General features: G+C 33.9%; 1 pseudogene; it reads right to left on the bottom strand.

The window, feature by feature from the left end:
* Positions 1–18,143, bottom strand: part of LOC125369834 — an 18,862-nt pseudogene extending 719 nt beyond the window's left edge.
* Between the last annotated feature and the right edge of the window lie 5,815 nt (positions 18,144–23,958).

Here is a 23,958-nt window from a genome sequence, read left to right as displayed (position 1 = left end):
CAAGGATAGAACAAGATCCATTTTGCATCATATCTAAGGGACTTCTTGGTTCGGGCCAAAGAAGCATTGTCACTCGATCATTATTAAACTGACTGTAATCTTTTTCTGTCCGCGAGGATCCCACCAGAGCACTTTCTACTTCTAATAGGTCATGAACTAGATCAGAATCATTCTCAACAAGTCCATAATAAGTGATCCCATCTTTTTCATTGGGTCCGGGTACAGACCAAAGGTCTTGAGCAACCGATCCGACAGAACAACTCAAAAGATAAAGAAGTATCGTTAATTTCTTCATGCTCGTTCCAAGTTTGAAGTACCATTTGTACAAATAAGAATCCCATTCGTTACAAGATTTCTTCTTCATATAGATAGATATAGGATCTATGGGGCAATTACTTAGAAATACATTTTATGCAACAGCCCGTCCTATCTGATAGAAAAGGATCCTATAATCCTGAACCGATCTTACTTGGGATCATAAATTCCAAGTTTGTCTATGAAGAGCAGATCTAATTATATTAGTGTCTATAATTGATTTCTTCTGTGTAATACTAATTGATAGGGCCTCATCGGTAAGTGCTACAAGATCTCATACATTGGAACCCATGGTTATGGACCCGAATCCATTAGTATGGAACATTTTCTTTTTCAAGTGAAATCCCCTAGTATATGAAAGAGTAAAAAAGTGCTTCGTTGTTGTGGAATAAGAAGACTTTGTATCTTAATGCATGTATTTAATTTATTCGGAGATACTAGAGCGGGATCCACTTTGTTGGGAATATGAGTCGAAGTAATAACAAGAATATTTTTAGTGGAACATCTTTCACAATCCTTGGAGAGATAGTTCACTAATAGACCGAGGGATAAGTAATTCGACTCATTCACATGCAGATCATGAATGTTTGGAATCCATATTATGCAAGGAGACATTGCTTTGCTAATTCGAATTGAAGGGTGATATAAAATCGGTCTATTTCCGGCATCATATTCATAGTCAGCGCATTCATCCTAGTTAGGAACTCCAGCTCCGTATCAAAGTCACGGTCGATATCGTCACTATCATCAGTATCATCACTATCATCAATAAGAAAACCCTTAGGCTTATTATCCAGGAACTTGTTCAGAAATACTGTAATGAAAGGAAGATAGGAGTTTGTCACTAGGTATTTCACGAAATAGGATTGTCTAGTCCCTATAGAACCTATCATTAAAATACCCCTAGAGGGGAATAGGGCTAAGCGGGGCGAAAGGGTTTTCCATGAGATGGGAAATGAAAACTGTTCACCCTACACGAGGTTTGTGAATAAGTGGTTGTTTGATAATAAGCAAGGAATATCCGTCTTTCTGCTAAACAGGGTGTATTGAACTCATAATTCATTAAATACTTTTTATGAATGTCAACTAAGTATCGTAAATAAATTACTTCCAGCTCTTCAATCACTTGATAACTAGAGTTATTCTTTGATAAATGATCACTATGAGTCAGACTCAATAGAATTTGATCAATCCTTTTTTCTATCGTTAAAGTGGAGAACTGAACCAAGAATTCTCTTTCTTTATCATTAATTGAATCACTGTTCGCGACCAAGGATTCTATTTTATCATCAATCTAATCACTGTTCACGTTTTCTCTTTTTCTTATCAATGAATAAATCTCTTTACTTGTATGACTTAGATGTATCGTATTTCTTGAAAATTGATTCGATTGATGGGATTTGGTATGATACTTATGAGATCGATAAGATTGATATTTAAAACAAAATTTTGAATGAATTCTAGGCCCTTTGGATCCTCAAGCTTTAAATAAATTCAAGGCTCTCTAGAGCTTCCAAATCATAAATGAATTTGAGGCTCTCTAGAGCCTTAAAATTTTAAATGAATTTGAGGATCTCTAAAACTCAAAATCTTAAATGAATTAGAGGCTTTCTGAAGCCTCAAAATTTTAAATGAATTTGAGGCTCTCTAGAGCCTTAGAATTGAAGCATATGGCATAGATTTGAGGCTCTAGAGCCTCAAAATTCAAATAAATGTAAGGCTTTGGAGCCTCAAAATACTCAATCTCAAAACAATTTTAGGAATATCTTGGCTTTAATTTATTCAACTTTGCAATCTTATTTTATGAACAAAGATATTCATATGTTAAGCCTTTAGATGCCACTCCTACCACTCCCTAATTCAACTGAATATATTTCTTCCATTTCTTGCAAGAAATCCCTCATATTGCACTCACCATCTTTTGATTATAAAAAATTAAAATGAGATATGGCCTTACTTTACTTATTTCTTTATCTTGAAACATATGTAAGCCATTAAATGTTATGTGTCTAATTTTTGCATCTACATATGTCCATGACTATACCACTTTTAAGCTATTTCAATGCATTATTTTATTTTATAGGATTGGGAACCAAATGTAGGTTGTTGAATTGTAGCTCTTAGCCTATTTTCTATCTTTGAGGAACAAGTAGATAATGGATCCTCACTTATTTTTAGGCAGATTCCTCATGACTTGTAGAGTGAAGTGTAATTTTGCTGGTATATTTAAATGCTCCCTATCTACCAGCAATTAGGGTGTATCAGAGATTGACATTTGGTCTTCCGGCAGAGAAATACCTTGGTGGATCAAGGAAAGGGTTGTGGATATGGTTGATCTCATGGTGTTCAAGACCATGCTATTTTATGTTTTCACTGCATAGAGACTTTTTTTGATTGGTGGTTCTTTATGCTTTACCATTGCCATTCCTTCAGCTCAGCTTCCATTTTTATCAGAAATTTGCCTTCAATTTGGTGTAGACAATTTGGCCTCCATAATATTATCCCTACTTCATACTTCTCTGATGAAGATTTTATTTTTCTGAATGATGTTACTATTTGATGCATACATGCTTTCCTTAAAAACATCAGAGATTGTCATATTCCATTTATGAGGTTAATAATGAGGCTAGAGTTGCCTTTGAACACTTGGTGGCCCCAAAGATTTGCACAACTTGTTCTCATCATTCTAGGTGATATAGCTGATGGTATGTTCTCTCAGTTCTTCTTTGTATGACTTAGTTATGATTTAAAATAAAATGTTCCTTACTGATTTTATTTTTCTAACTTTAGTTCATCTATTTTTCAAGTTTTTCCTTAATTGCCTTCCAACCTCAAGGGAGATCATCAAAAGGCAAACAAAAGAAGAAAGCTATGAGCCCACTCTCTACATGATCCAAGAAAAAGAAACATAAAGTCTTCAAGTCTTCCTCTTCTACTGCAAGCAAATCTTCCAAAGCTAAAGGCTATGTTCTTCAAGCACCTACTTGGAGGTCTCAAAGGAAGATCCTTAGGAGTAATTTTATTAATTCTAAAGAAGATCCATTTGGAGTTTCAAAGAATAAAGATGTTGAAGATTCTAAAAATAGCAAAAGTAATGAGTCTAGCAACTTTGATGATCATAATTTTATTGATGGCAAAGATGTTAAGACGGGAACTGAAGAGGATGAAGATCCCATTGATATAGAATATCTAGGAGATTATTCATTCTCTCCTCATTTATCTCCTCCTTCTTCTGAGCATGATGACATAAAACATGATACAACTCCTCCAGTTATTGCTTTTCTCATAACTCCAACTTTCTACCATATTTACTTTATAAATGTTTATATTTAGTACATGCCTTAGAAAACTTGAAGTTAGTTTTATTCATTTTTAAATTGTAGGATATAGCTCCAGTTCTAGAGTTTGCAGACCCTCTTTCTAGTTTTGATTTCTCTTTTTAGCTACTACCTCCTTTTATGGAGAACTTCATTGGCTCCTCCTACTGAAGCAACAGTCAAATTTGCTAAGCAAACTCTTCACCAATTGACAAACTCCCTGTAGCAGCAGCTTAAAGACATGTTACAGGAAAGTGAAAAGCTAAAATCATCATGTGAGGAGGCTACCAAACCAGTCCAAGATAAAGATACTACCTTGCGAGCTAATTATCCTTTAATCTATGAATGCAACAAAAAGCCAGAGGAAGCATATCGTTTGAGGGAACAACATCGCCTTAGTGGAAGGAGATGGCCACCACTCTATCTAGACATTTAGACCTTTAGACTTTGGTCAGTATGGCTTTATTTTATTTTGACTATTTTGACATTTGTAGTGTGACTTAGTGTATTGATGTTTTGGCCATTCACTTTGGTTTTATGATTATGGCCATATTTTGTTATGAAATGTTTGTCAGAATGTACTAGCTTGTATTGATTTGATCAATTGAGGTTATATAGCCTACATGCAGCCATGTCACTTTACAACATTACTCTAGTGCACAACAACCATATCACAATTATCTTGACTCATGTAGCCATACATTACATTGCATTCATGCAGCCATACCAGATACCTAGTTATACTTGCATCATATAGCCATGTCTGTTGTATTTTTATTAACAACATCATACAAGTGATTCTTAGTAAAATTTACTAGAAAAGATATAGAGATTGAAAAGTGGACAACTGGCTTACCTTCATTTCAAAAGAAACAAACTATCTTTACAAATACTATAGGAATATAAAAATAATAATAAGAAATTATAAAAACAATAAACCTTATAATTGGAATGACCTAAACACTTAAATACAAAACAAATACAATGTAAAACATAAAACATATCATAACCTATACTATCATACCTCTCATTTAAACATTTCCCACATAATGGGAGAATACTTCTTTAAATATTTACCATTGATAAATCTTTTGTAAAGTTTACCTAGAAGGCTAGATAACCAGTAGGAATTTCCACCCGAAACTCCTAGTTGGGGGACCATTTTCCATTTTCCTTGTACTTACTTTCTACTTTTCAGACTAAATCTCCAACTTCGAAACAGCTCATTTTCACTATTTTATTATAGACTCTAGGCACTTTCTATTTCTAGATAATCAACTTATTAAGTGCTTGAAGTCTCTCATCATTAATCTACTCTAATTCCACCATCATTGTCTTGTTGTACTTATTTGGAGTTAATCCATTTTATTTTGCCATCCTGAAAGAAGGAACAACTACTTTCATATGAAGCATAACATCATGACCATAAGTTAAAGAAAAAGGACTTACACCAATAGCACTTCTTTTAGAAGTTATGTATGTCCACAAAGTTTCAGATAAAATCTTGTGCCAATCTCTAGGATTATCTTCCAACATCTTTTCAAGAATCCAATTAGGATCTTATCAAAAGCCTCTATTTGCCCATTTACTTGAGCATAAAACGGTGTTGACTTTAGGAGATTTATTCCATAGTCTTTCACAAAGTCCCTCATTTCATCTCCTATAAACATATTCCTTTGATCTGTGGTAATTGATTTTGAAATTCTAGACCTATGTATGATCTGTTCCTTGATGAATTGGATCACATCTTTTTATTCAACTTTCTTCATAGGAACAGCTTCCACCCACTTTGTGAAATAATCAGTTGCCACAATTATAAAGCTATGACCCTTAGAAGAAGTAGGATGAATCTTCCCAATTAAATCAATGGCCCAGCCCCTAAAAGACCAATAGAATGCATTTCTACAGCTTGGACACTTTGAATGCTCCTATACTTTTAGCACTATTGGCATCCTTCGGAATAATTGATACAATCTTTCAAAAAGGATGGCAAAAAATAACCATTCCTTTGTAACAACCATCTCATCTTCACACTAGCCTGATGAGCTCCACACACACCCTCATGCACCTATGTCATAACTTCCATAGCTTCTAGGAAAGTTAAGCACCTCAACAAAATCCATCAAAAACTTTCCTGTAAAGCTCATTTTCGATTAACATAAAATTCTAGGCTTGTACTTTCACTTTGTGCAGGGCCTTTTTACTAAGACATTCTAAATACCTTTTGATTTTTATCCTCCAATCATCAATATTACCTATATCTGCATTGAAAGATTCCACTTGTATCCTTCTTTCTCTTATTGAAGGATGAATTCTCCTCTCCACCACGATTAACATATGAGTTAATTCATTACTCATCTTGATTCCAACAACAATTTATGCCATTTCGTCTACTTTATAATTACTCTCCCTTGGAACATTAAGGAAGATTACCTCATCATATGAATTCACCAATGGAATTGTAGTTGTGTAATATGGTGATGGAAGCAAACTATTGCATTTGTATTCTCCTCATACTTACTTCAATACTAATTGAGAGTCTCCTATCACCAACACCTTGCTTGCTCTAAACTCCTGCAAAATCTCCAAACTTATCACAAGAGCCTTATACTGAGCCTGATTATTGGTACCTCAAATGCTAAATTAAAAGATAAAGCAGTTTTAGCTCCTATAGGTGAGGTAATCACAATTCCAGCCCCTATAGATTTTTTTGTACTTGACCTATCAAACCTTAACACCCAAATATTAGCATTAATATCCACCCCATATACTTGCAACTCAAACTCTTTTTCTACAAGTAAATCTGTCATTGCATGATTATCTAAAAAGTCTGCCAAGACTTGACCTTTGATTAACTTCTGTAGGAATTAAAGAAAACTTAGTCAATGCGAGAGACCATTTACCAATTCTCCCAATTATTGATGGTATATTCAACATATATTTGATTAAATCTATTTGAGACACAATATAAACTCGAGATTTAATCAAATAATGTCAAAGTTTAGTATAAGCAAAATATAAAGCCAAATATAATTTTTCAATAGGAGAATACTTTACCTCCGTAGGTGTTAATATCTTGCTTAAGTAATAAATCGCTTGTTCATGGCCTGTGGTAGCGTTTTATGCCAATAAACAACCGATGGACTTATTGGCTACTGATAAGTACAACTTGAGAGGAGAACCCTCCCTAGGAGGCATTAACACTGGAGATTTTGTATGGTACGTCTTTAACCTATCAAAAGCTGTTTGATGTTTCTCTTCCCATTTGAACTCATCTAGTTGCTTTAACTTCAACAAATCTGAGAATGTCTTAGTCTTTCCTACCAAATTTAAAATAAACCTCCTCAAATAATTCACATGACCAAGAAATCTTTGCAACTCTTTCTTAGTTCGTGGGGATTTAGCCTCCAAAATAGCCTTGGCTTTGTTGCCATCAACTTTAAGTCCCCTCTAATGTACTAAAAAACCTAGAAAATCCCCTGCCTTTCACCAAATGCACATTTTAAGGGATTCAATTTCAGCTTATGTTCCCTCATCCATTAGAAACTCTTCCTCAAATGTTCCAATGGTCATTTGCTCTTTTAGACTTTATCATAATATCATCAATGTATATCTCCATATGATGTCCAATCATATCGTGAAAGATGGCATTCATGGCCTGTTGGTAAGTAGCACCTGCATTTTTCAAGCCAAAGGGCACTACAAGCCACTCAAAAGTTCTAATAGTACTAGGCATCTGAAAGCAGTTTTAGGAACATCTTCTTTTGTAATTAATATCTAATTATAGCTAGAGAAGCCATCCACGGATGACAAGAACTCATTCTTAGATGCTGAATCTACAAGCATATTAGCCATTGGCATAATATACATATCCTTTAGGGTAGTCGCACTAAAATCTCGAGAGGCCACACAAACTCACAACTTCCTGCTTTTCTTTATTAGATGAACAACATTTGATAACCATTGAGCATATCTAGTTATTCTAATGAAATCAGCCTTAAACAACTTCTTGATCTCTTCTTTTACCTTAAGCTCTACCTCCTTAGACATTCTTTTATGAGGCTATTGATAAGGATTAAAACCAATTTTAATAGGAAGGTGGTGCTCTACCAAGCTCCTGCTCAATATAGGCATTTCCTCATAACTCCATGCAAAATAAATCTTAAACTATCTTAAAACTTGAATGATATCAATCTTCATGTTATCAAATAATAAAGAACTAAGATAAGTCATCATTGGCTCATCTGTTGTACCTAAATTCAATTTCAAAAGAGGATCATGAACTTGAGGCTGAATGTCCTTTAACTTTCCAATAGCCTCATCCAAATCATGAATCTAAATCTTCCACTTCATTATCAAGTTCTTCTTCAAAATTCACTTCTACCCCAAAACCCCTTTTTTCATCATCTCCTTCTAAACTCTCTCAACTAATTGTTGCACCTGATACTTAAATACTACAGGTGTAGCTATTGCGAGTTCTTTTTCAGTGTAATTAATCACTAAAATTCTCTTTGATAACAAGTGTCTTCGGCCTATATGGCACAATGGCAGCTGACTTTAATAAATTCTCTACTTGAGTCTTGACTTGCTCTTTTGAGACTCTCACCTCCTTAGGTTCTCCATTTTTTAACTTATTCACAAATTTAATCAGACCAAAATTCTTATCATAAAATCATGCTTCGACATAATCAGAATATGCCATAAATGGTTGAAGATCAGCCTACACCATTTCCACATCATTATCATTCTATAACAAGAGGAACTGGTGAAGATTTGAGGGGACACAATAATTGGCATGTATCCAATCTCTTCGAAGAAAAGTATTGTAACTAGTAGTTGAGTTAACCATAAAAGAAGCACTAAGAGAAGTCTTGCTTATAATAGTGATCTCCAATGGAAGAACTCGAAGTGCATTTAACACTCATTATTGAAAGCTGCCATTGTTACATCTGTCATTATTAAATCAGCCTTAATCCTGCCTAAAGCATTAAGCATCTTATAAAGTAAGATGTTAATAGCTGAACCATTATCAACCAAAACCTTGAAAAGAGCCTCCCATTTAAATGAGCTTTCATATATAATAGCCTAATGTGTTTGGTCATCTTAGGAGAAGATTTCTTCAAAACTATCCCTTTTGACTTGTCTAAATTGACAGCCTGAATAGTTATCCCACTTTGATATCCTTCATCCTCTAAAGGAAAATCTTACCTCTAAGTCTCTTTATTAACAATTTCTAACTCAATGAAGTCTTCCTCCCTCACATTTTGGGACTGAAAAACTTCTAGAAATGTAAGATTTGCACAACCATACGGGGTAGGAATTCCACCAACCAAAAATGTTCCTTCTACCATAGGTTCTTCATAAACTATTTCTATAGAACTCCTCATCGGTGATAAAAGATCATCGTCCTTTTCTCTTGTCATATCGACATCCTCTATTGCTTTTTTTGTAAAATATTGATCTTTCATGTTTATTTTGATGCATTCCTTCTATTGCCTCCTTCTTTCTTCGTTGCTAAAGCCTTTGTTTTTGAAGTCTCCTTTTCTGTATTCTCGCTAAAGACTGAGAAAACTTCTTATGCTCCATCCTATACCATTTTTTACTAGGCAAGATATTGGGTATAAACCTAGGCTCTCGAGAATGAAACTTGTTAAGAGGATAATAAGCTTTTGTCACATCAGCTTTTGGAGACTTCTCACCAAACTTCAACTCCCTTCTTACTAGAGAATTCCTTGGTACCCAGACCTTGTGAAACACATTACTAGGCTTAATCACCCTTAGTTTGACTTTCTCTTTATGATTCTCCACACTCTTTTCCTCTTCTAATTCTCTCTTTAACTTTCTATAATTCAAAATAGATCTTAAAGCAAATATTGCTACACTAATACGCTCTTGGGAATAAAACCTTTTAAGAGGATAATAAGCCTTTATAGCATCAGCTTTAGGAGACTTCTCACCAAATTTCAACTCCCTTCTTACTAGAGAATTCCTTAGTACCTAGACCTTGTGAAACACATTACTAGGCTTAATCACCTTGGTTCAACTTTCTCTTTACGATTCTTCGCACTCGTTCACTCTTCTAATTCTTTCTTTAACTTTCTATAATTCAAAATAGACTTTAAAGACAATGTGGCTGCATTAATGGGCACCATAAGAGGAAAAGGATCTTTATCTACTAACATTACTTCTTTATTTTTCTAGGAATTTCAAAATCCACTTGTTAATTCTATCTTGCATCAAATTCTTAAAAGCCTAGAAACTGTTGGTAGCATGATTATGAGAATTGTGATATTTGCAATAATACTTTCCTTTAAGTTCCTCTTTTGTTTGCAATTTGTGATCAAGAGGCAACTTAATGAAATTTTGTTTGAGAAGGTAATCAAAGATATCCGCTGTCTTTGAAACATCAAAAGTATACTATTGGAAAGCACTACTTACATGTGGTTTTTTCCAAGATTCAAGAATTTTGTTTATCAAAGATGGACAAGTGTAGGAACCAGTGGCTAAAAGATCTGCCATTACCATTTCCATATCAGGATTATGAACTTTCTAATAATAACTCCCTATAGCAGCCTGTCCTTTTTTATTCTCTTCTTTCAACAATTCTTCATATTTAGTTACTTTTGATGAAAACTCATAAAAATCTCTAAATTCCATTCCTCGAAACTCTTCCTCACTTCAATATCTAATTCCCTCTGAGCCATTTTTCCAAACTCCGTCTTAGGGAGATAAATCTTGCACATGCTTTTCATTTTCTTAAATCTAGCAATATAAACATTAGTTGATTCACCACCCTTTGGTGTTACTCTCGATAATTCTATAGTACATACTTCTGATTCAACCTTGGAAAATTAGGTATGAAACTGTCATTTCATTTCTTTCCATATGCACATAGAGTTTCTTGGCAAAGTTGTATACTAAATGATAGGGTATTTATGTAGCTACAATCTAAGGTAGTGAACCTATTGATGCAATCTAGCACTAATGGCGAGTATCAAGGTCGTATTCTTGGGAAAGTGAAAACCTAGAGTTACTACTTCATTCTTTGTTATCTAACCTAAAATATATGATGGATGAATTCTAAATTTACTAATAACTGGAAACTAAGTTCTAAATGAGATGCAAGAATGAATAAATAAATGAAACAATCAAGATAAGAAATGCAAACCCAAAGGGAACTTAAACTAGTTGGCGATCAAACAAAAGATAACAGATTGATGAATCCAATTATCCTACCCGTGGACGAATTTAGTACTAAGCCAACATAGTAAGGAAATCCCAATAGGTTTAATCGATCTAGCTACACAAGTTCATGTCTAAAACAACTAAGAATTCAATAACAATGAAAGAATAAAGAAAATGAAATAGATACACCCTTTTCCTTCGAATTGGATGAACAGCTCAAAATCCCCAAATCTAATTGATGAACCCTAAATTGCCTCTTGCATGCCTCCAAATCTACTCTTGATCTTCAATTTGATGTTAAAACCAATGTAATCCTTCCTTTAACCGATGAAATAGTCTCCTAAGTCAAATATTGAAGTCTGGAAAAAGATGGCTTATGCATGTATGTGTAAAATCAAGTCAGAAAATCGAACCCTTAATCAGTAAATCGCATTTTCCTATATAAATCTCTCAGCACGGCCGTGGTTAAGCCCGTGCTGGACCTCCGCATCCCACAACTTAAGGCTTCTTCCTGGCCGTGCCCTCGCAGGTGGTGAGCCACCACAGGCAATCGTGCCAAAATAGCACTCCTGAAGGTCAAGTGTTGATGGTTCAGCATGGCTAGAGTCCAAGCCGTGCTCAACCTTGGAATGCTAGTCCTTGCTTAATTTTGATGGATTCTGATCTGTAATTGCGTGTATATTCCTTGATTACTAATAATGTCCATCGATAATGACCTGAAACATGAAAGGAACCAAAAACACAAGTGATTCTGGCATAAAACAAGATAACTATGCACAAAAATGTAAACAATTGGGCATATAAAGTTGTATAAAATGATGCACATCACTAAATAAAAGTTATTCCTATCAATGAATTAGGAAATAGCCTTAACTTAGCAAAATTTTTGAAGTTAGCCAATTTCCCACATTGAATTGTAAAACTAGCAATGTGCTCCAACGTAGAATGGCCATCTTCTAGAAAAAAAAGATTGACATCAGGGATCTTATATCCCTTAGGATAAGGGTTATCAATATCCACATTATTAGGGTATGGCTTATAAAACTCTAGTCAACCTATCTGTCTAAGGTCAGGACCATATAATTCTTATACTACATCCTTAATAGCCTTTACATTTCTTGGGGTTTATTTATGAGGCTGAAAATGCATATTCACCATATTCTTATGTTGATTAATTATTAAAGGATTGGCCCCTGGGCTTTCTTCAATGGTAGGTTGATTAATAGGATTAGTATTAGCAAAAATTTGATAGGGTAAATATGGCCTACCAATGTTATTATGCCATTAAGAGGTGCACTCTAACATCCTCTCTCATATGCAGAGGCACATATCTTTCCTCGGCCAAAGAAGCTTGAGGCTCCACCATACCAGTCACTTATATACTATTTCTATGAATCCTTTATTTTTCAAGAAATTTCCCTCTAAGTCGCTCTAGGAAATCTTTCTCTCCACCATTAGCATTTGGATTTTCACTCTTAGGAGTATTAGGGCGACCACTAGTTAGTCTCTCACTAATTTCTTGTAAGATTCTAAAATGCATATTCTAAGTAGCCTGTGAATGCAATAAAAATCCTAACAAAGGATTAGCAACTGGATTAGTTAAGTCAATACTTGAACCTCTGAGCACATTAACAGTAATTGACCCACCAATAGCTCTTCTAGTAGTTAGTAGCGCTTCACAGTGTTGAGATGTGCCTTGAGGCACCATATTCTTCTTTAACTGCTCCACCATCTAAGGAATAGAAACTTCAGCTTCAAATTTTGCTTTATTACCAACAATCCTAGCGTCTTGAGACTCTATTAGTTATTTTTCAAAATTACCTCTTGTCTTTAGGGCCATTGTAAAACAGTATCCAATAAAGTGTGCCAATTATTTGGATTTGTGGGCATGCCACATGTATACGGTACATGAATCGTGTGATATTGCACTTCTGACTTCTTTTCAAGAACGATTGTGAATTTCAAACTCCTTTAGCCATAATTTGTTTGATGTTCTACTTAATGGCTAGGAAATTACTATAAATTATAAATAAAAATTGTTGGAATAATATTGCTTGAGAATTTCAAAAGTACAAAAAAAGCTTGATGGCATACAAAAAATACAAAGAGTTTATTATTCTTGAGTTTGTTTAATGTTTTGTGTGTGATTGTTCGATCTCTATCATCGTGTTTGTTTCTTCCTTTTATTTTATGTATTTCTATAACTCCAACCAAGGACAAACCTATAGCTTGAAATAAAAAATATCCATACAACACGCACGTACCATGAAACTAAATTCCATAACTGTCATAGAGGGAGTTTTAAACAACTTCCAATCAAATCTCCTTTCCCGCACGCCAAGAAACAAACTGCTATCCAAAATAACTGTTGTCCACCATTTTAAAAATAATTAAAATAATTATTTTAATTAAATTGTTTTATCAAGAATTTGGCCTAATTTTGGACTGGACTTATAATTATTTATGGGCTAAAAATTATGGTATAAATAAAAATAAATAATCTATTCGTTTTCTAGGAGTACGCTATTTATACTAATATGACTCAAATATTGTAAATAATATGTAAATTATTACATATAAAAATACGAAAAAGAATATAAATTTACTAATAGAGTCTTATATTCATTATTAACTAGATCAATTTGATTTTTTTGTTAATTTAATTTAATGACATGTAATATAATTAATTTAGTAGAAGTTTAATTATAGAAGTTTGATATTATTAGAATTTTAAGCCAATAATAATCCTAATTCTAAAAGGTAGTGATTTAAATATATTTAAATATTATATTAATTAACATATTAAATATATGTTTTGTCTAATATCAATATAATAAGCAAATAATTAAAATTAACATAGTAAAACGATAGCCAATAATAAAGAAGAACAAATAATATGCATAGTTATAATACTAAATTTGAAAATATATATTATTTTATATTTTAAGTGATAACGAGTCTAATAATTAATATTTATGTGTGATGCATATGAGTAATAGAAAAACTATATATGTGTGTATATATATAAGTATTGCTATTTTTGATATAGAATTTTTAGTTTGACATGTATCTTTATTTTTAACACAAGAAATTCAAGTTTACGTGTAATCTTAAGCTTTTTTCTATTAATTTAGAGAGATGTTATTGGCACTTCCTTTTAGGTTTTGGCATTCCCACTGTCTTGTTAATTTTTTAAATGTCATTTATATCCCTTTCTCTTTTTTAGTCTCCCCCTTTTTCTTTTTATAACGTCAACTTTTTATCTTTTATAGCTTTACTAAATTATTGTATTAGTATATGTGCGCGGCGGTTTTGGGTGTTCAACCGAGTCTTTTTAACGACTATGACACTATAAGACTTTTCAACCTAATAGGAAACTTATGAACGAAGAAGGAGGGTTGAACTAGTGAATAGAGAAATGATGGTAAATTAAAAATTTTAGTTAAGGGAGAATGAGTAGAGAGTAAGAAGAAGCACACAAGGAATTATAGTAGTTTGGGTGTTGACAAACCCTATATCCACTCCCAAATTCACAATTGGGTATTCAATATACTTGTATCTTTATACCTAGAGTTTTCAAGCTTGCTCCTAACTTAGTGTTTTAGGGCTCACACTAAACGGTATAAATTTTTGTTTCTTAGGCTCACACACAACCCTTATAAGAGTTTTTCTATGCTAACCCTTAAACCTTAACTAAGTGTTTTGGCTAACACTCAAACCTCATAAGAGCATTTAAGCTCTTATAATAACCAAAAAGGAGAAATACTAATTGCAAGAAGAAAAGAATTGAAAGCACAATAATGTGGACTTATGGAGGTTGTTGATCAACCTTAGATGACCTTTTGATATTTTTTTTATAGCCTAAAAAGCTCAAATAGCCGTTATGAATAAATCTCCAAAAGCTCACACAATCAAGCTTTAAGATAGTGCATTAAATGCACTTATCAGGATAAGATCATGGTCCCCATTCTTGCTTCGCAGTTGCAAATCTTGAAATGCCTCTAACGGCTATCTGATGTGGCAACATGCATTGGTGGCTTTCTGATATGGTCATTGGTGATTTGTAACGATTACTTCAGTCTTCAATTTTCACGGTCGCACCCTCTTGAGGTGCGGTCATGATTTCAAGCTTTTCCAACCCAAAAGCTTCTATCTTGAAACTTCCAATTTTCCTGGTCGCACATGGTGGGGTTGCGATTTTGAGTAATTGTAGACTTGAAGTTACTGCCATGAAATTATTGATTTCGGCAGTCGCGCCCTCTTGGTGCGATCACGATTTTAAAGTACTTTTATTTAACTTATGCTACATCATTAAAACTTAAAAAAACATTAGTTCAAGCATCAATTTGTTTGTTAAGATCAAAAGATAAGGGAATAAGCCACGTGACAAGGTACTCAAGCTAACAGTCTCCTCCTTTTTTATTTTGACAAACAAATTGAAGAAAGTAGCAAAATAGATAAGAAAATTTAAAATTGTGATTCCCCCTTAATTTTTACTCCCTCTCAATTTATGCGTATAAGTTAAGGAAAGTTTTTGCTCTTAATCTCTCTCTTCCATTGTTAAATTTAAAAAGATTAAATATATAAAGACATTAAAGAGAGATAAAAAGGCATAAAATAGGGAAGTATGAGTCATAACCAATTCTTAAAGAAAATAAAAAGTCACATTAATAGAAATGTATTATATAGATTGGGATAAAAGAATAGAAGAAAAAATATGAAAAATAATAAAAGAAATGAAAAACATGAATAATGAAAATGAGATAAGAGAAGAAATTACTTCTAAATTTCCTTTGAATCACTTGATTATTCTTCCTCTTCACCCTTCTTATTACTAGACTCTTCATCAGATAAGCACCAAGAATTCGGATAGCAAGAAGGTATCCCATGATGCTTTTATATTTCAATGAGGTCTTCATGAACATGCTTGAGAAGTCTATAGAACTTCTCAATTCTCTCTGCTTGCCTTGTCATGAAGATCTTCATTTTATCCCTTAGAGTATTCCTCCCTTGAGGTATACCCGTTTCTTGCTCAACTCTTTCTTCTTCACTTTTTGTCTCCTCAACCTTGCTTCTTCCTCTTCACTCGCCTCAATGTGTAACTATGCCTTTTATTTTCCCTGGGTAGAGGGGTTTTTAAGAAGATAAGGTTTGCGGGAGTTAGAAGTAGTATGCAATCATGAAGATATAAGATGAAACCATGACACAACCATAAGAAGATTTAGAAAGGCGGACAAGATGATTAATAAGAAAGTAGGTTAATTGGATAGGCTTGTTGTGGACCATACAATAAAGGATGCAAAGGTCCTTTTAGATGATCTTCTCATTACCATCACAACTTCCATGAATGGTTAGTATGATGATCCTATGAAAAGTCTAATTGAGAAGGGGCTTGAAGTGTTTGACATTTGAATTTTTGTCAAGTTTGGTCTCAATAGAAATTTCTTTCCAAAAGGAAACTAAACTTACTTGTAAATCGCCAAGTGTCGTGATGCCATGTTCTTGGAAGTTGAAGATCTCCTCCTTTCCTTTTACTCACTTTTAGAGAACTTAGGAACTCTAAAGTTAGTTCCTTGTGCCCATTCCTACTAGGATACACTAACTTCTCAATTTGAATGTTGTTGAGATGCAGTGCCCATCCATACTAGGATACACAAAATTCTCAATTTGAATGTTGTTGAGGGGAACGTCTTTATAAATTCCAAGCTTTCTAAAGTCCACATTTAGAGGGACTCTAGATTCCTCAAACTTCTTCTTGGCAAGAGTCTTGTACTTGTTTCTTGCCTCTTAACTGGTACACTTCATTCTTATGGGTATATCTAATGATAATGCAAGAAGATCTTTATCTTGGGCCTTACCCTTGCCCTTGTTCCCTTGGGTAGTGGTTTTCTTAGGACCCATTTGAGAAAAAAGGAGAGATGAAGATGATATGTGATATAGGTTTAAGAAATGTATGAGAAAATGCTTTAAGAAAGAGAGGAATTGCTTGAAGAATGTTTGAAATAGTTAAGCTGCATGTAATGAGGCCTAGAGGGGGTACTTATACACAAAAATGAGTCAAAACCAGTAAAATCTCATTTAAGAGGTGTAACTTGTAATTTGTTCAAAATAACAGTCAAATTTTACAAGAATCGTGCAACTTGTGATTGCAATCATGGAGTGCGACCGCAAATTTTAAATTCATGTCAGAACTGCTAGGTTGACTAGCTTCGCAACCGTAAAAAGTGGCGATTTTTTCACATAAGCAAGGCTTTCATTCTCACGATCGAGCCCATGAATCACGATCGTGAATTTTAAAAATTTCGCACAAGTGATTCCTTCTTTTGTCCCATAACATATGTAATTTTTATTGATGTATGAATGGATGAATTAACCAACAAAATTATCATATTACTCTAAGTTCGAATCCATTCACAATTAACATAATCAAGCAAAAGGCAATTAATTTAGACAATTTCCATCAAACATACCTAGTTCTTTCTTAATGAAATTTAATCTATCCTCACTAAGGAGTTTGGTGAAATAGCAAGTTGACTATCTGTGTCATGAATTCTAGTACTACATCTCCATTTTGGACATGATCTCTTGAAAAATGATGTTTAATATCTATGTGCTTACTCCTAGAGTGTTGAATGAGATTCTTAGACAAGTTTATTGCACTAGTATTATCACATTTAATTAGAATGTGACTAAACACTTGGCCATAATCCTTAAGTTGTTATTTTATCCATAAAATTTGAGCACAACAACATCCGGCCGCAACATATTCTGCTTCACCGGTGGATAAGGCAACTGATACTTGCTTCTTACTAAACCAAGATACTAGACATTCTCCTAAGAAATGGCAAGTTCCATAAGTGCTCTTTCTATCTAAGAGACTACCTACATAATCAGCATTGGAGAAGCCAATTATGTCAAAAGATGTATCCTTTGGATACTAAAGACCTAGATGCATGGTTCCTTGTAAGTATTTTAAGATTCGGTTAATAGCTTGCAAATGAGAGTCTCTATGACTATATTGAAAACAAGCACATAAGCATATACTAAACATGACACTAGTTTAAAAGCCGTGAGATAGAATAGAGATCTAATCATACCTCTATATTTCTTCTCACCAATAGGCTTACCCTTCTCATCGTTGTCCAACTTTGTTGATGTGCTCATTGGTGTCTTGGCCATCTTGCATCCTTTCATCCCAAACTTCTTAAGAAGTTCCTTTATGTACTTGGATTGGTTGATGAAGATGTCATCCTTGCATTGCTTGATTTGCAATCCTAGGAAGAACTTGAGCTCACCTATCATGCTCATTTCAAATTTTCCAGTCATACACTTAGAAAATTCCTCACACAAGGATTCGTTATTAGCACTAAATACTTTATTGTTAACATAACTTTAAAGAACTAAAATATCATGCTTATGAGTTCTTACAAAGAGTTTTATGTTAACTTTTCCTTTTTAAAAACCATTTTGCAACAAGAATGAGCTAGTCTTTCATACCAAGCTCTAGGAGCTTATTTTAAACCATACAAAGCCTTAGCTAATTTAAAAACATGGTTTGGAACTCATGATGTTCAAATTTGGGAAGTTGTTCAATACACACTTCTTCTTCTATGAAATCATTTAGAAAAGCACTTTTAACATCCATTTGAAAAAGTTTGAAATTCATGTGACAAGTATAGGCTAGCAATATTCTAATGGCTTCTAATCTTGCTACAGGTGCAAAGGTTGATCATAGTCAATGCCTTCCTCTTGGTTATAGGCTTTGACAAACAATCGGGCTTTATTTCTAGTGATGACACCTTGCTCATCTAACTTGTTCTTTTACACCTATTTATAACCCATAATAAGGTGATTCTTGGTCTAGAGAAAAGTTTTCAAACTTGATTTTTCTTAAATTAGTTGAGTTCCTCTTACATAGCAATCCCCCAACACTCATTATCAAGAGCCTCACTGATGGTCATTGGCTTGTTTTGAGAGACAAAAGCAAGATTATTATTTAAGTTTTGAATTAAGATCTAGTACATACACCTTTGGTGAGATCACCTATGATAAGTTCTTTTCGATGACCCCTTGGTTCCTTCCATTCTCAAGGAAACTCTTGTTAAGCTTCGTCTTTAGGATGTTGTGAGGGTTCATCTTGATGAGGTTCAAATTGAGAAGATTCTCCTTCTTGATTCACATCATTGATCTCAAGCTTCTCAAAGTCACCTACAAAATTGTCAAAATAACCATTCATAAGATCAAGTGTACTAGACTCATCAAAAATAATATTTATAAACTCTTCAATTACCATAGAGTTTTTGTTAAATACCCTATATGCTTTGCTAGACGAGGAATAGCACAAAAGTATACCTTCATCCGTTTTGGATGAAAATTTTCCAAGGTTATCCCTTGGTGTTTAAAATGTAACATTTACATCCAAATACTCTTAGATATGAGATTTTGGGTTTTCTTCCATTCCATAGCTCATAAGATGTTTTCTTCAAAATTGGTCTTTTGAAAACTCTATTAATCAAATAACATGATGTATTGATAGCTTTGGCCCAAAATTAAGTAGATAAACTATACTTATTGAGCATTATTCTAACCATCTCTACAAGAGTTATATTTTTCCTTTACAATACCATTTTATTGTGGTATTTTAAGAGAAGAAAAGTCATATGAAATGCCATTTTGATTATAAAAGGATTCAAATAATACATTTTTGAATTCTTTTCCGTAGTCACTTCTTATTTTGGAAATACAAAAACCATTTTCATTTTGAACTCTTTTTACAAAACTTTTAAAAGCTTCAAAAGCATCATTCTTATGAGCTAAGAAACTAACCCAAGTAAATCTAGAATAATCATCTATAAGAACATATGCATAATGTTTTCTTCCTAAGCTAGCAACTCTAGTACGACAAAATAAATCCATGTGAATAAGTTGGAGAGGTCTCAATGTACTTACTATGTTCTTTACTTTGAAAGAGGCTTTATGTTGCTTTTCCATTTCACAAGGTCCACAAGTCTTGTCCTTTGTGAACTTCACTTTAGGCAATCCAACCATAAGTTGTTCTTCTTTAGGCTGTGAATGAGCTCCATGCTTGCATGTCCAAGCCTTCTATGCTAAAGCCAAGATTCTTCACTAATTGACATAAGACACTTAAAAGATTCATTAGCAACTTTGTGTAAGTTAATTTTATAGGTATTGTTAAACCTTTCTCCTCTAAAGATTTCCTTATCATTCCTTAAGGAAGTGACTTTGTTGTCTTTATCACACAATTGACTCACACTCATCAAGTTATGCTTCAAACCATCTACAAAAAGAACATTATCAATGAGAGGAGAGTCTTTCTTACTAATGGACCTAATGCCTACAATCTTACTGTTGGCATTGTTTCCAAAAGTTACCTTTCCTCCATCAATCTTTTTCAAGTGAGAGAAGAGGTTGGCATTTCTAGTCATGTACCTTGAGCGACCACTATCTACATGCCAATCTCCTTCTTTCAAGATTTACTTGAAGCATACCTACAAAAAATAAAATTAAGTTTTCTCTCTTTTAGGTACCCAAACCATTTTGGGTCCTTTGGGGTTAGTTAAGAAGGTTTCTCCTAGTTGTAGTTATGCCTTCTTAATATAACAAAATATGTTTATGTGCCGATTCCTCATGTAATAATGACATTTGATATTAGGATTGAATTTTCTTTCGCTCAAATGTCTTTTTGTTTAAGGCTTGAGTACTTTTGCATTCTTAGAATGATTATGTACACAAAAGAAAGTTTTACATGAATGAAATTTATCCTTCTTCTTATACATGTATGCATGATTAGTTCTTTTAGACTTAGCCTTTAGGACTTGTGAAACTTTAACCTTCCTTTTAGGAGGTGTAGCTTTTGTGTGTGCCTTAGCCTTTATATTTTACTCCCTCAATTGAAGAGGTTTATGGTGTTGAGGCCTCGATGAATTTGGAAGTGAAAGGGGATGAAGTAGATGATGATGCACCATTGAAACCAAGTCCATATTTTACCAAAGGAGGTCTTTGAGACACAATTAAAGTGTCCAAAGCTTCCTTTCACTTATGAAATTTTAAAATGGAGCTTCTCAATTCCTCAACCTCTACCTTTAAAGAATCAATCTCTTTTAAAAGAGAATTTAAGACAAAGATTTTAGATGAGAGCTCATTTAAAGATTTCTTAAGGTTATCATTTGAATGAGTTAGCAAAGAAAATTTCTTTTGAAGCTCATTTAAATCTTGCTAAAATTTGGAGCACTTTTCTTTGTAAAATTTCATTTTTAAATGATATATTTTGCATTTTAAATTCATGAGTTCAAGCAAGTCATCATCATCCATGCAAGGTAAATCTTTTTCACAATCATGCTCATCACAAGAGTGAGATGTAGAGCATACCTCATTTGGTTCATCCTCTTGTGCCATGAAGCAGAGATTGGCTACCTCCTCATCTTCTTTTCCACTTGACGAAGAGTCATCCCATGTTGCCTTGAAAGCTTTCCTATTCTCCTTTTCTTTCTCAAACTTCTTCTTGCTTTTGCTTTTGCTCTTGAAGCAATCAGCTTTGATATGCCCTTGCTTCCTATGTCCGTAGCAAGTGAGATCACTCTTCTTCGCATTCCTTTGCTTGAAGTTTGAGTTGTTATTAGAGCTTAAGAAAGACTTCTTGAAGAGCCTCTTGTCTTTTCTTCTATTTCTTATAATTTCCTTAACCTTTTCAGAAAGCATGGCAAGCTCTTCATCCTCATCTTCACTTGATTCGGATGCACTAGAGCTTTCACTCTCTTGAGGCTTGGTGGTTTGAAAGCCAAGGGTTTTCTCCTTATTTCCCTTTCCTTCTCTTATTCTTCCTCCTTCCTTAGGGTCATCTAATGAGTAAGGAGCTATCTAATGAGTTCATTCCTTTACATCTTCCCCAACTCATCATTGGCTTCTTCTATAGTTTCATTCTTGAACTATAGTCCTTAAGTGGTAGAGCCTTGAGAATCTTGTTGTTGATGTCATCAAGCTCATAATGCTTGCCCAACTTTTTAAGATTATTGATGAGGTAAGAATCTGGTTTATCATGTTGGTGATGCTTTCATTAGGCTTCATCTTGAAGAGCTCATACTCTGTCATAAATAATTGGATCTTCTTGGACTTTACTTGTCTTGTACCCCCATGGTAGTTCTCCAAGGTCTTCCAAATCTTGTAGGCGGTTGGTAGATGTTGAACTCTTTCACACTCCTCTATAGAGAGTGAGCTAAGGAGGATGATCATAGCTCTTTTGTTTTTGCCATTTGCTTTCCTATGAGTATCCACTCATTCATCTCTATCGAGAGGAATGTCTATTCCATCTTATTGCTTGGCTGGGGGTTTCCACTCCTTCCTTATGTAATCCCATACATCCATCATGTCACTATCTATGTAGATTTCCATCTTGTAATTCAATGGGCATATAATTGGACCCATCGAGTATGGTCTTAGATGGTGGATTCCTTCATTGACCATTTTAATATTTAACTCTTGCATTTAAGCTTTGATAAAGAGTACTAAGCTCTAATACCACTTGTTGCCCTTATGAACCAAGAAGGGGGGGTTGAATTGGTGAATAGAGAAAGGATGGTAAATTAAAAATTCTGGTTAAGGGAGAATGAGTAGACAGTAAGAAGAATAGCACACAAGGAATTATAATGGTTCGGATGTTAACAAACTCTATGTCCACTCCCTAATTTGCAATTGGGTATTCAATATACTTATATCTTTACACTTGGAGTTTTTAAGCTCACTCCCAACTTGGTATTTTAGGGCTCACTAAACCTTACAAATTTATGTTTCTTAGGCTCAAAACATAACCCTTACAAGAGTTTTTCTAGGCTAACCGTTAAATCTTTAACCTAAGTATTTTGGCTAACACTCAAATCTCATAAGAATATTCAAGCTCTTACAACAACCAAAAAGGAGAAATATTAATTGTAAGAAGATAAGAATTGAAAGCACAATAATATAGACTTATAGAGGTTGTTGATCAACCTTAAATGACCTTTAGATATTATTGTCTAAAAATCTCAAAGAGCTGTTATGAGAAAATCCCTAAAAGTTCATACAATCAAGCTTTAAGATAGTGCTTTAAATGCACTTGTTAGTATAAAAATTGCGGTCGCGAATCTTGAAATGCCTCCAACGGTTATCTGACATGGCAACATGGCATTATTAGCTTTTTTATATGACCGTTGGCAGTTTGTAATGGTTACTTTAGTCTTCAATATTCGCGGTCACGCCCTATTGAGGTGCGGTCAGGATTTCCCAATCCAAAAGCTTCTGCCTTGAAACTTCCAATTTTCATAGTCACGCCCTACATGGTGCGGCCGTGATTTTGAGTAGTTATAGAATTTAAGTTGCTGCCATCAAATTGTTAATTTTCGCGGTCGTGCCCTCTTGGTGCGGTCGCGATTTTAAAGTAATTTTACTTATGCTACATCATTAAAACTCAAGCAAATATTAGTTCAATCATCAATTTATTTATTAGATCAAAAGATAAGGGAATAAGCCATGTGACAAGGCACTTAGGCTAATAGGGAATATGCCAACTAGTCATATAGACTAGCGCAAAGATAGGAGTCGCCACCCAGGTAATTCAACAGCACACTTTTACTAATGAGTGACATTCTCGATTCCATAAGGAAGTTTATGCCACAAATTCAGAGATGGATCTGAAAGCCAAATTTCTTATTTGTATATCTTTGTCTTTAATTTTTTTATTTAATAGGCTATTTCATATGCATGTAACAGTTATATTTCTACACATCAAGCGCTACAGCATGTGCAATCCACCTGAGTCTAGCCCATTTTACTAAACTCAGCCCATGTGTAAAGTTTATTAATATAATTTAATAGTCAATTATGCACAAGACCCACCTAGTCTAGCTCAATTACAAATTATGCTTTGTATTCTAGCCTTTAAACCTAAATAGACTACTTTAGGCCCAATTAAGTGATCTTAAATCTAATGTGGCCCAATTAGTTCAATTAAAACATGGAAAAATTCACTAAGTCTATATGGATTTTAAATTTAAGCCTAATATACCATCTTATTAACCTAATGGACTACAATTTTCATGTGAGATCTAAGTTTAAGGTCTAATGTCTTTATGTCCTGTTTAATTAGGCA

This window comes from Ricinus communis, chromosome 4, assembly GCF_019578655.1.
Source record: "Ricinus communis isolate WT05 ecotype wild-type chromosome 4, ASM1957865v1, whole genome shotgun sequence".
NCBI classification, from domain to species: Eukaryota; Viridiplantae; Streptophyta; class Magnoliopsida; order Malpighiales; family Euphorbiaceae; genus Ricinus; species Ricinus communis.
This window is presented reverse-complemented; position numbering and strand designations above follow the sequence as displayed.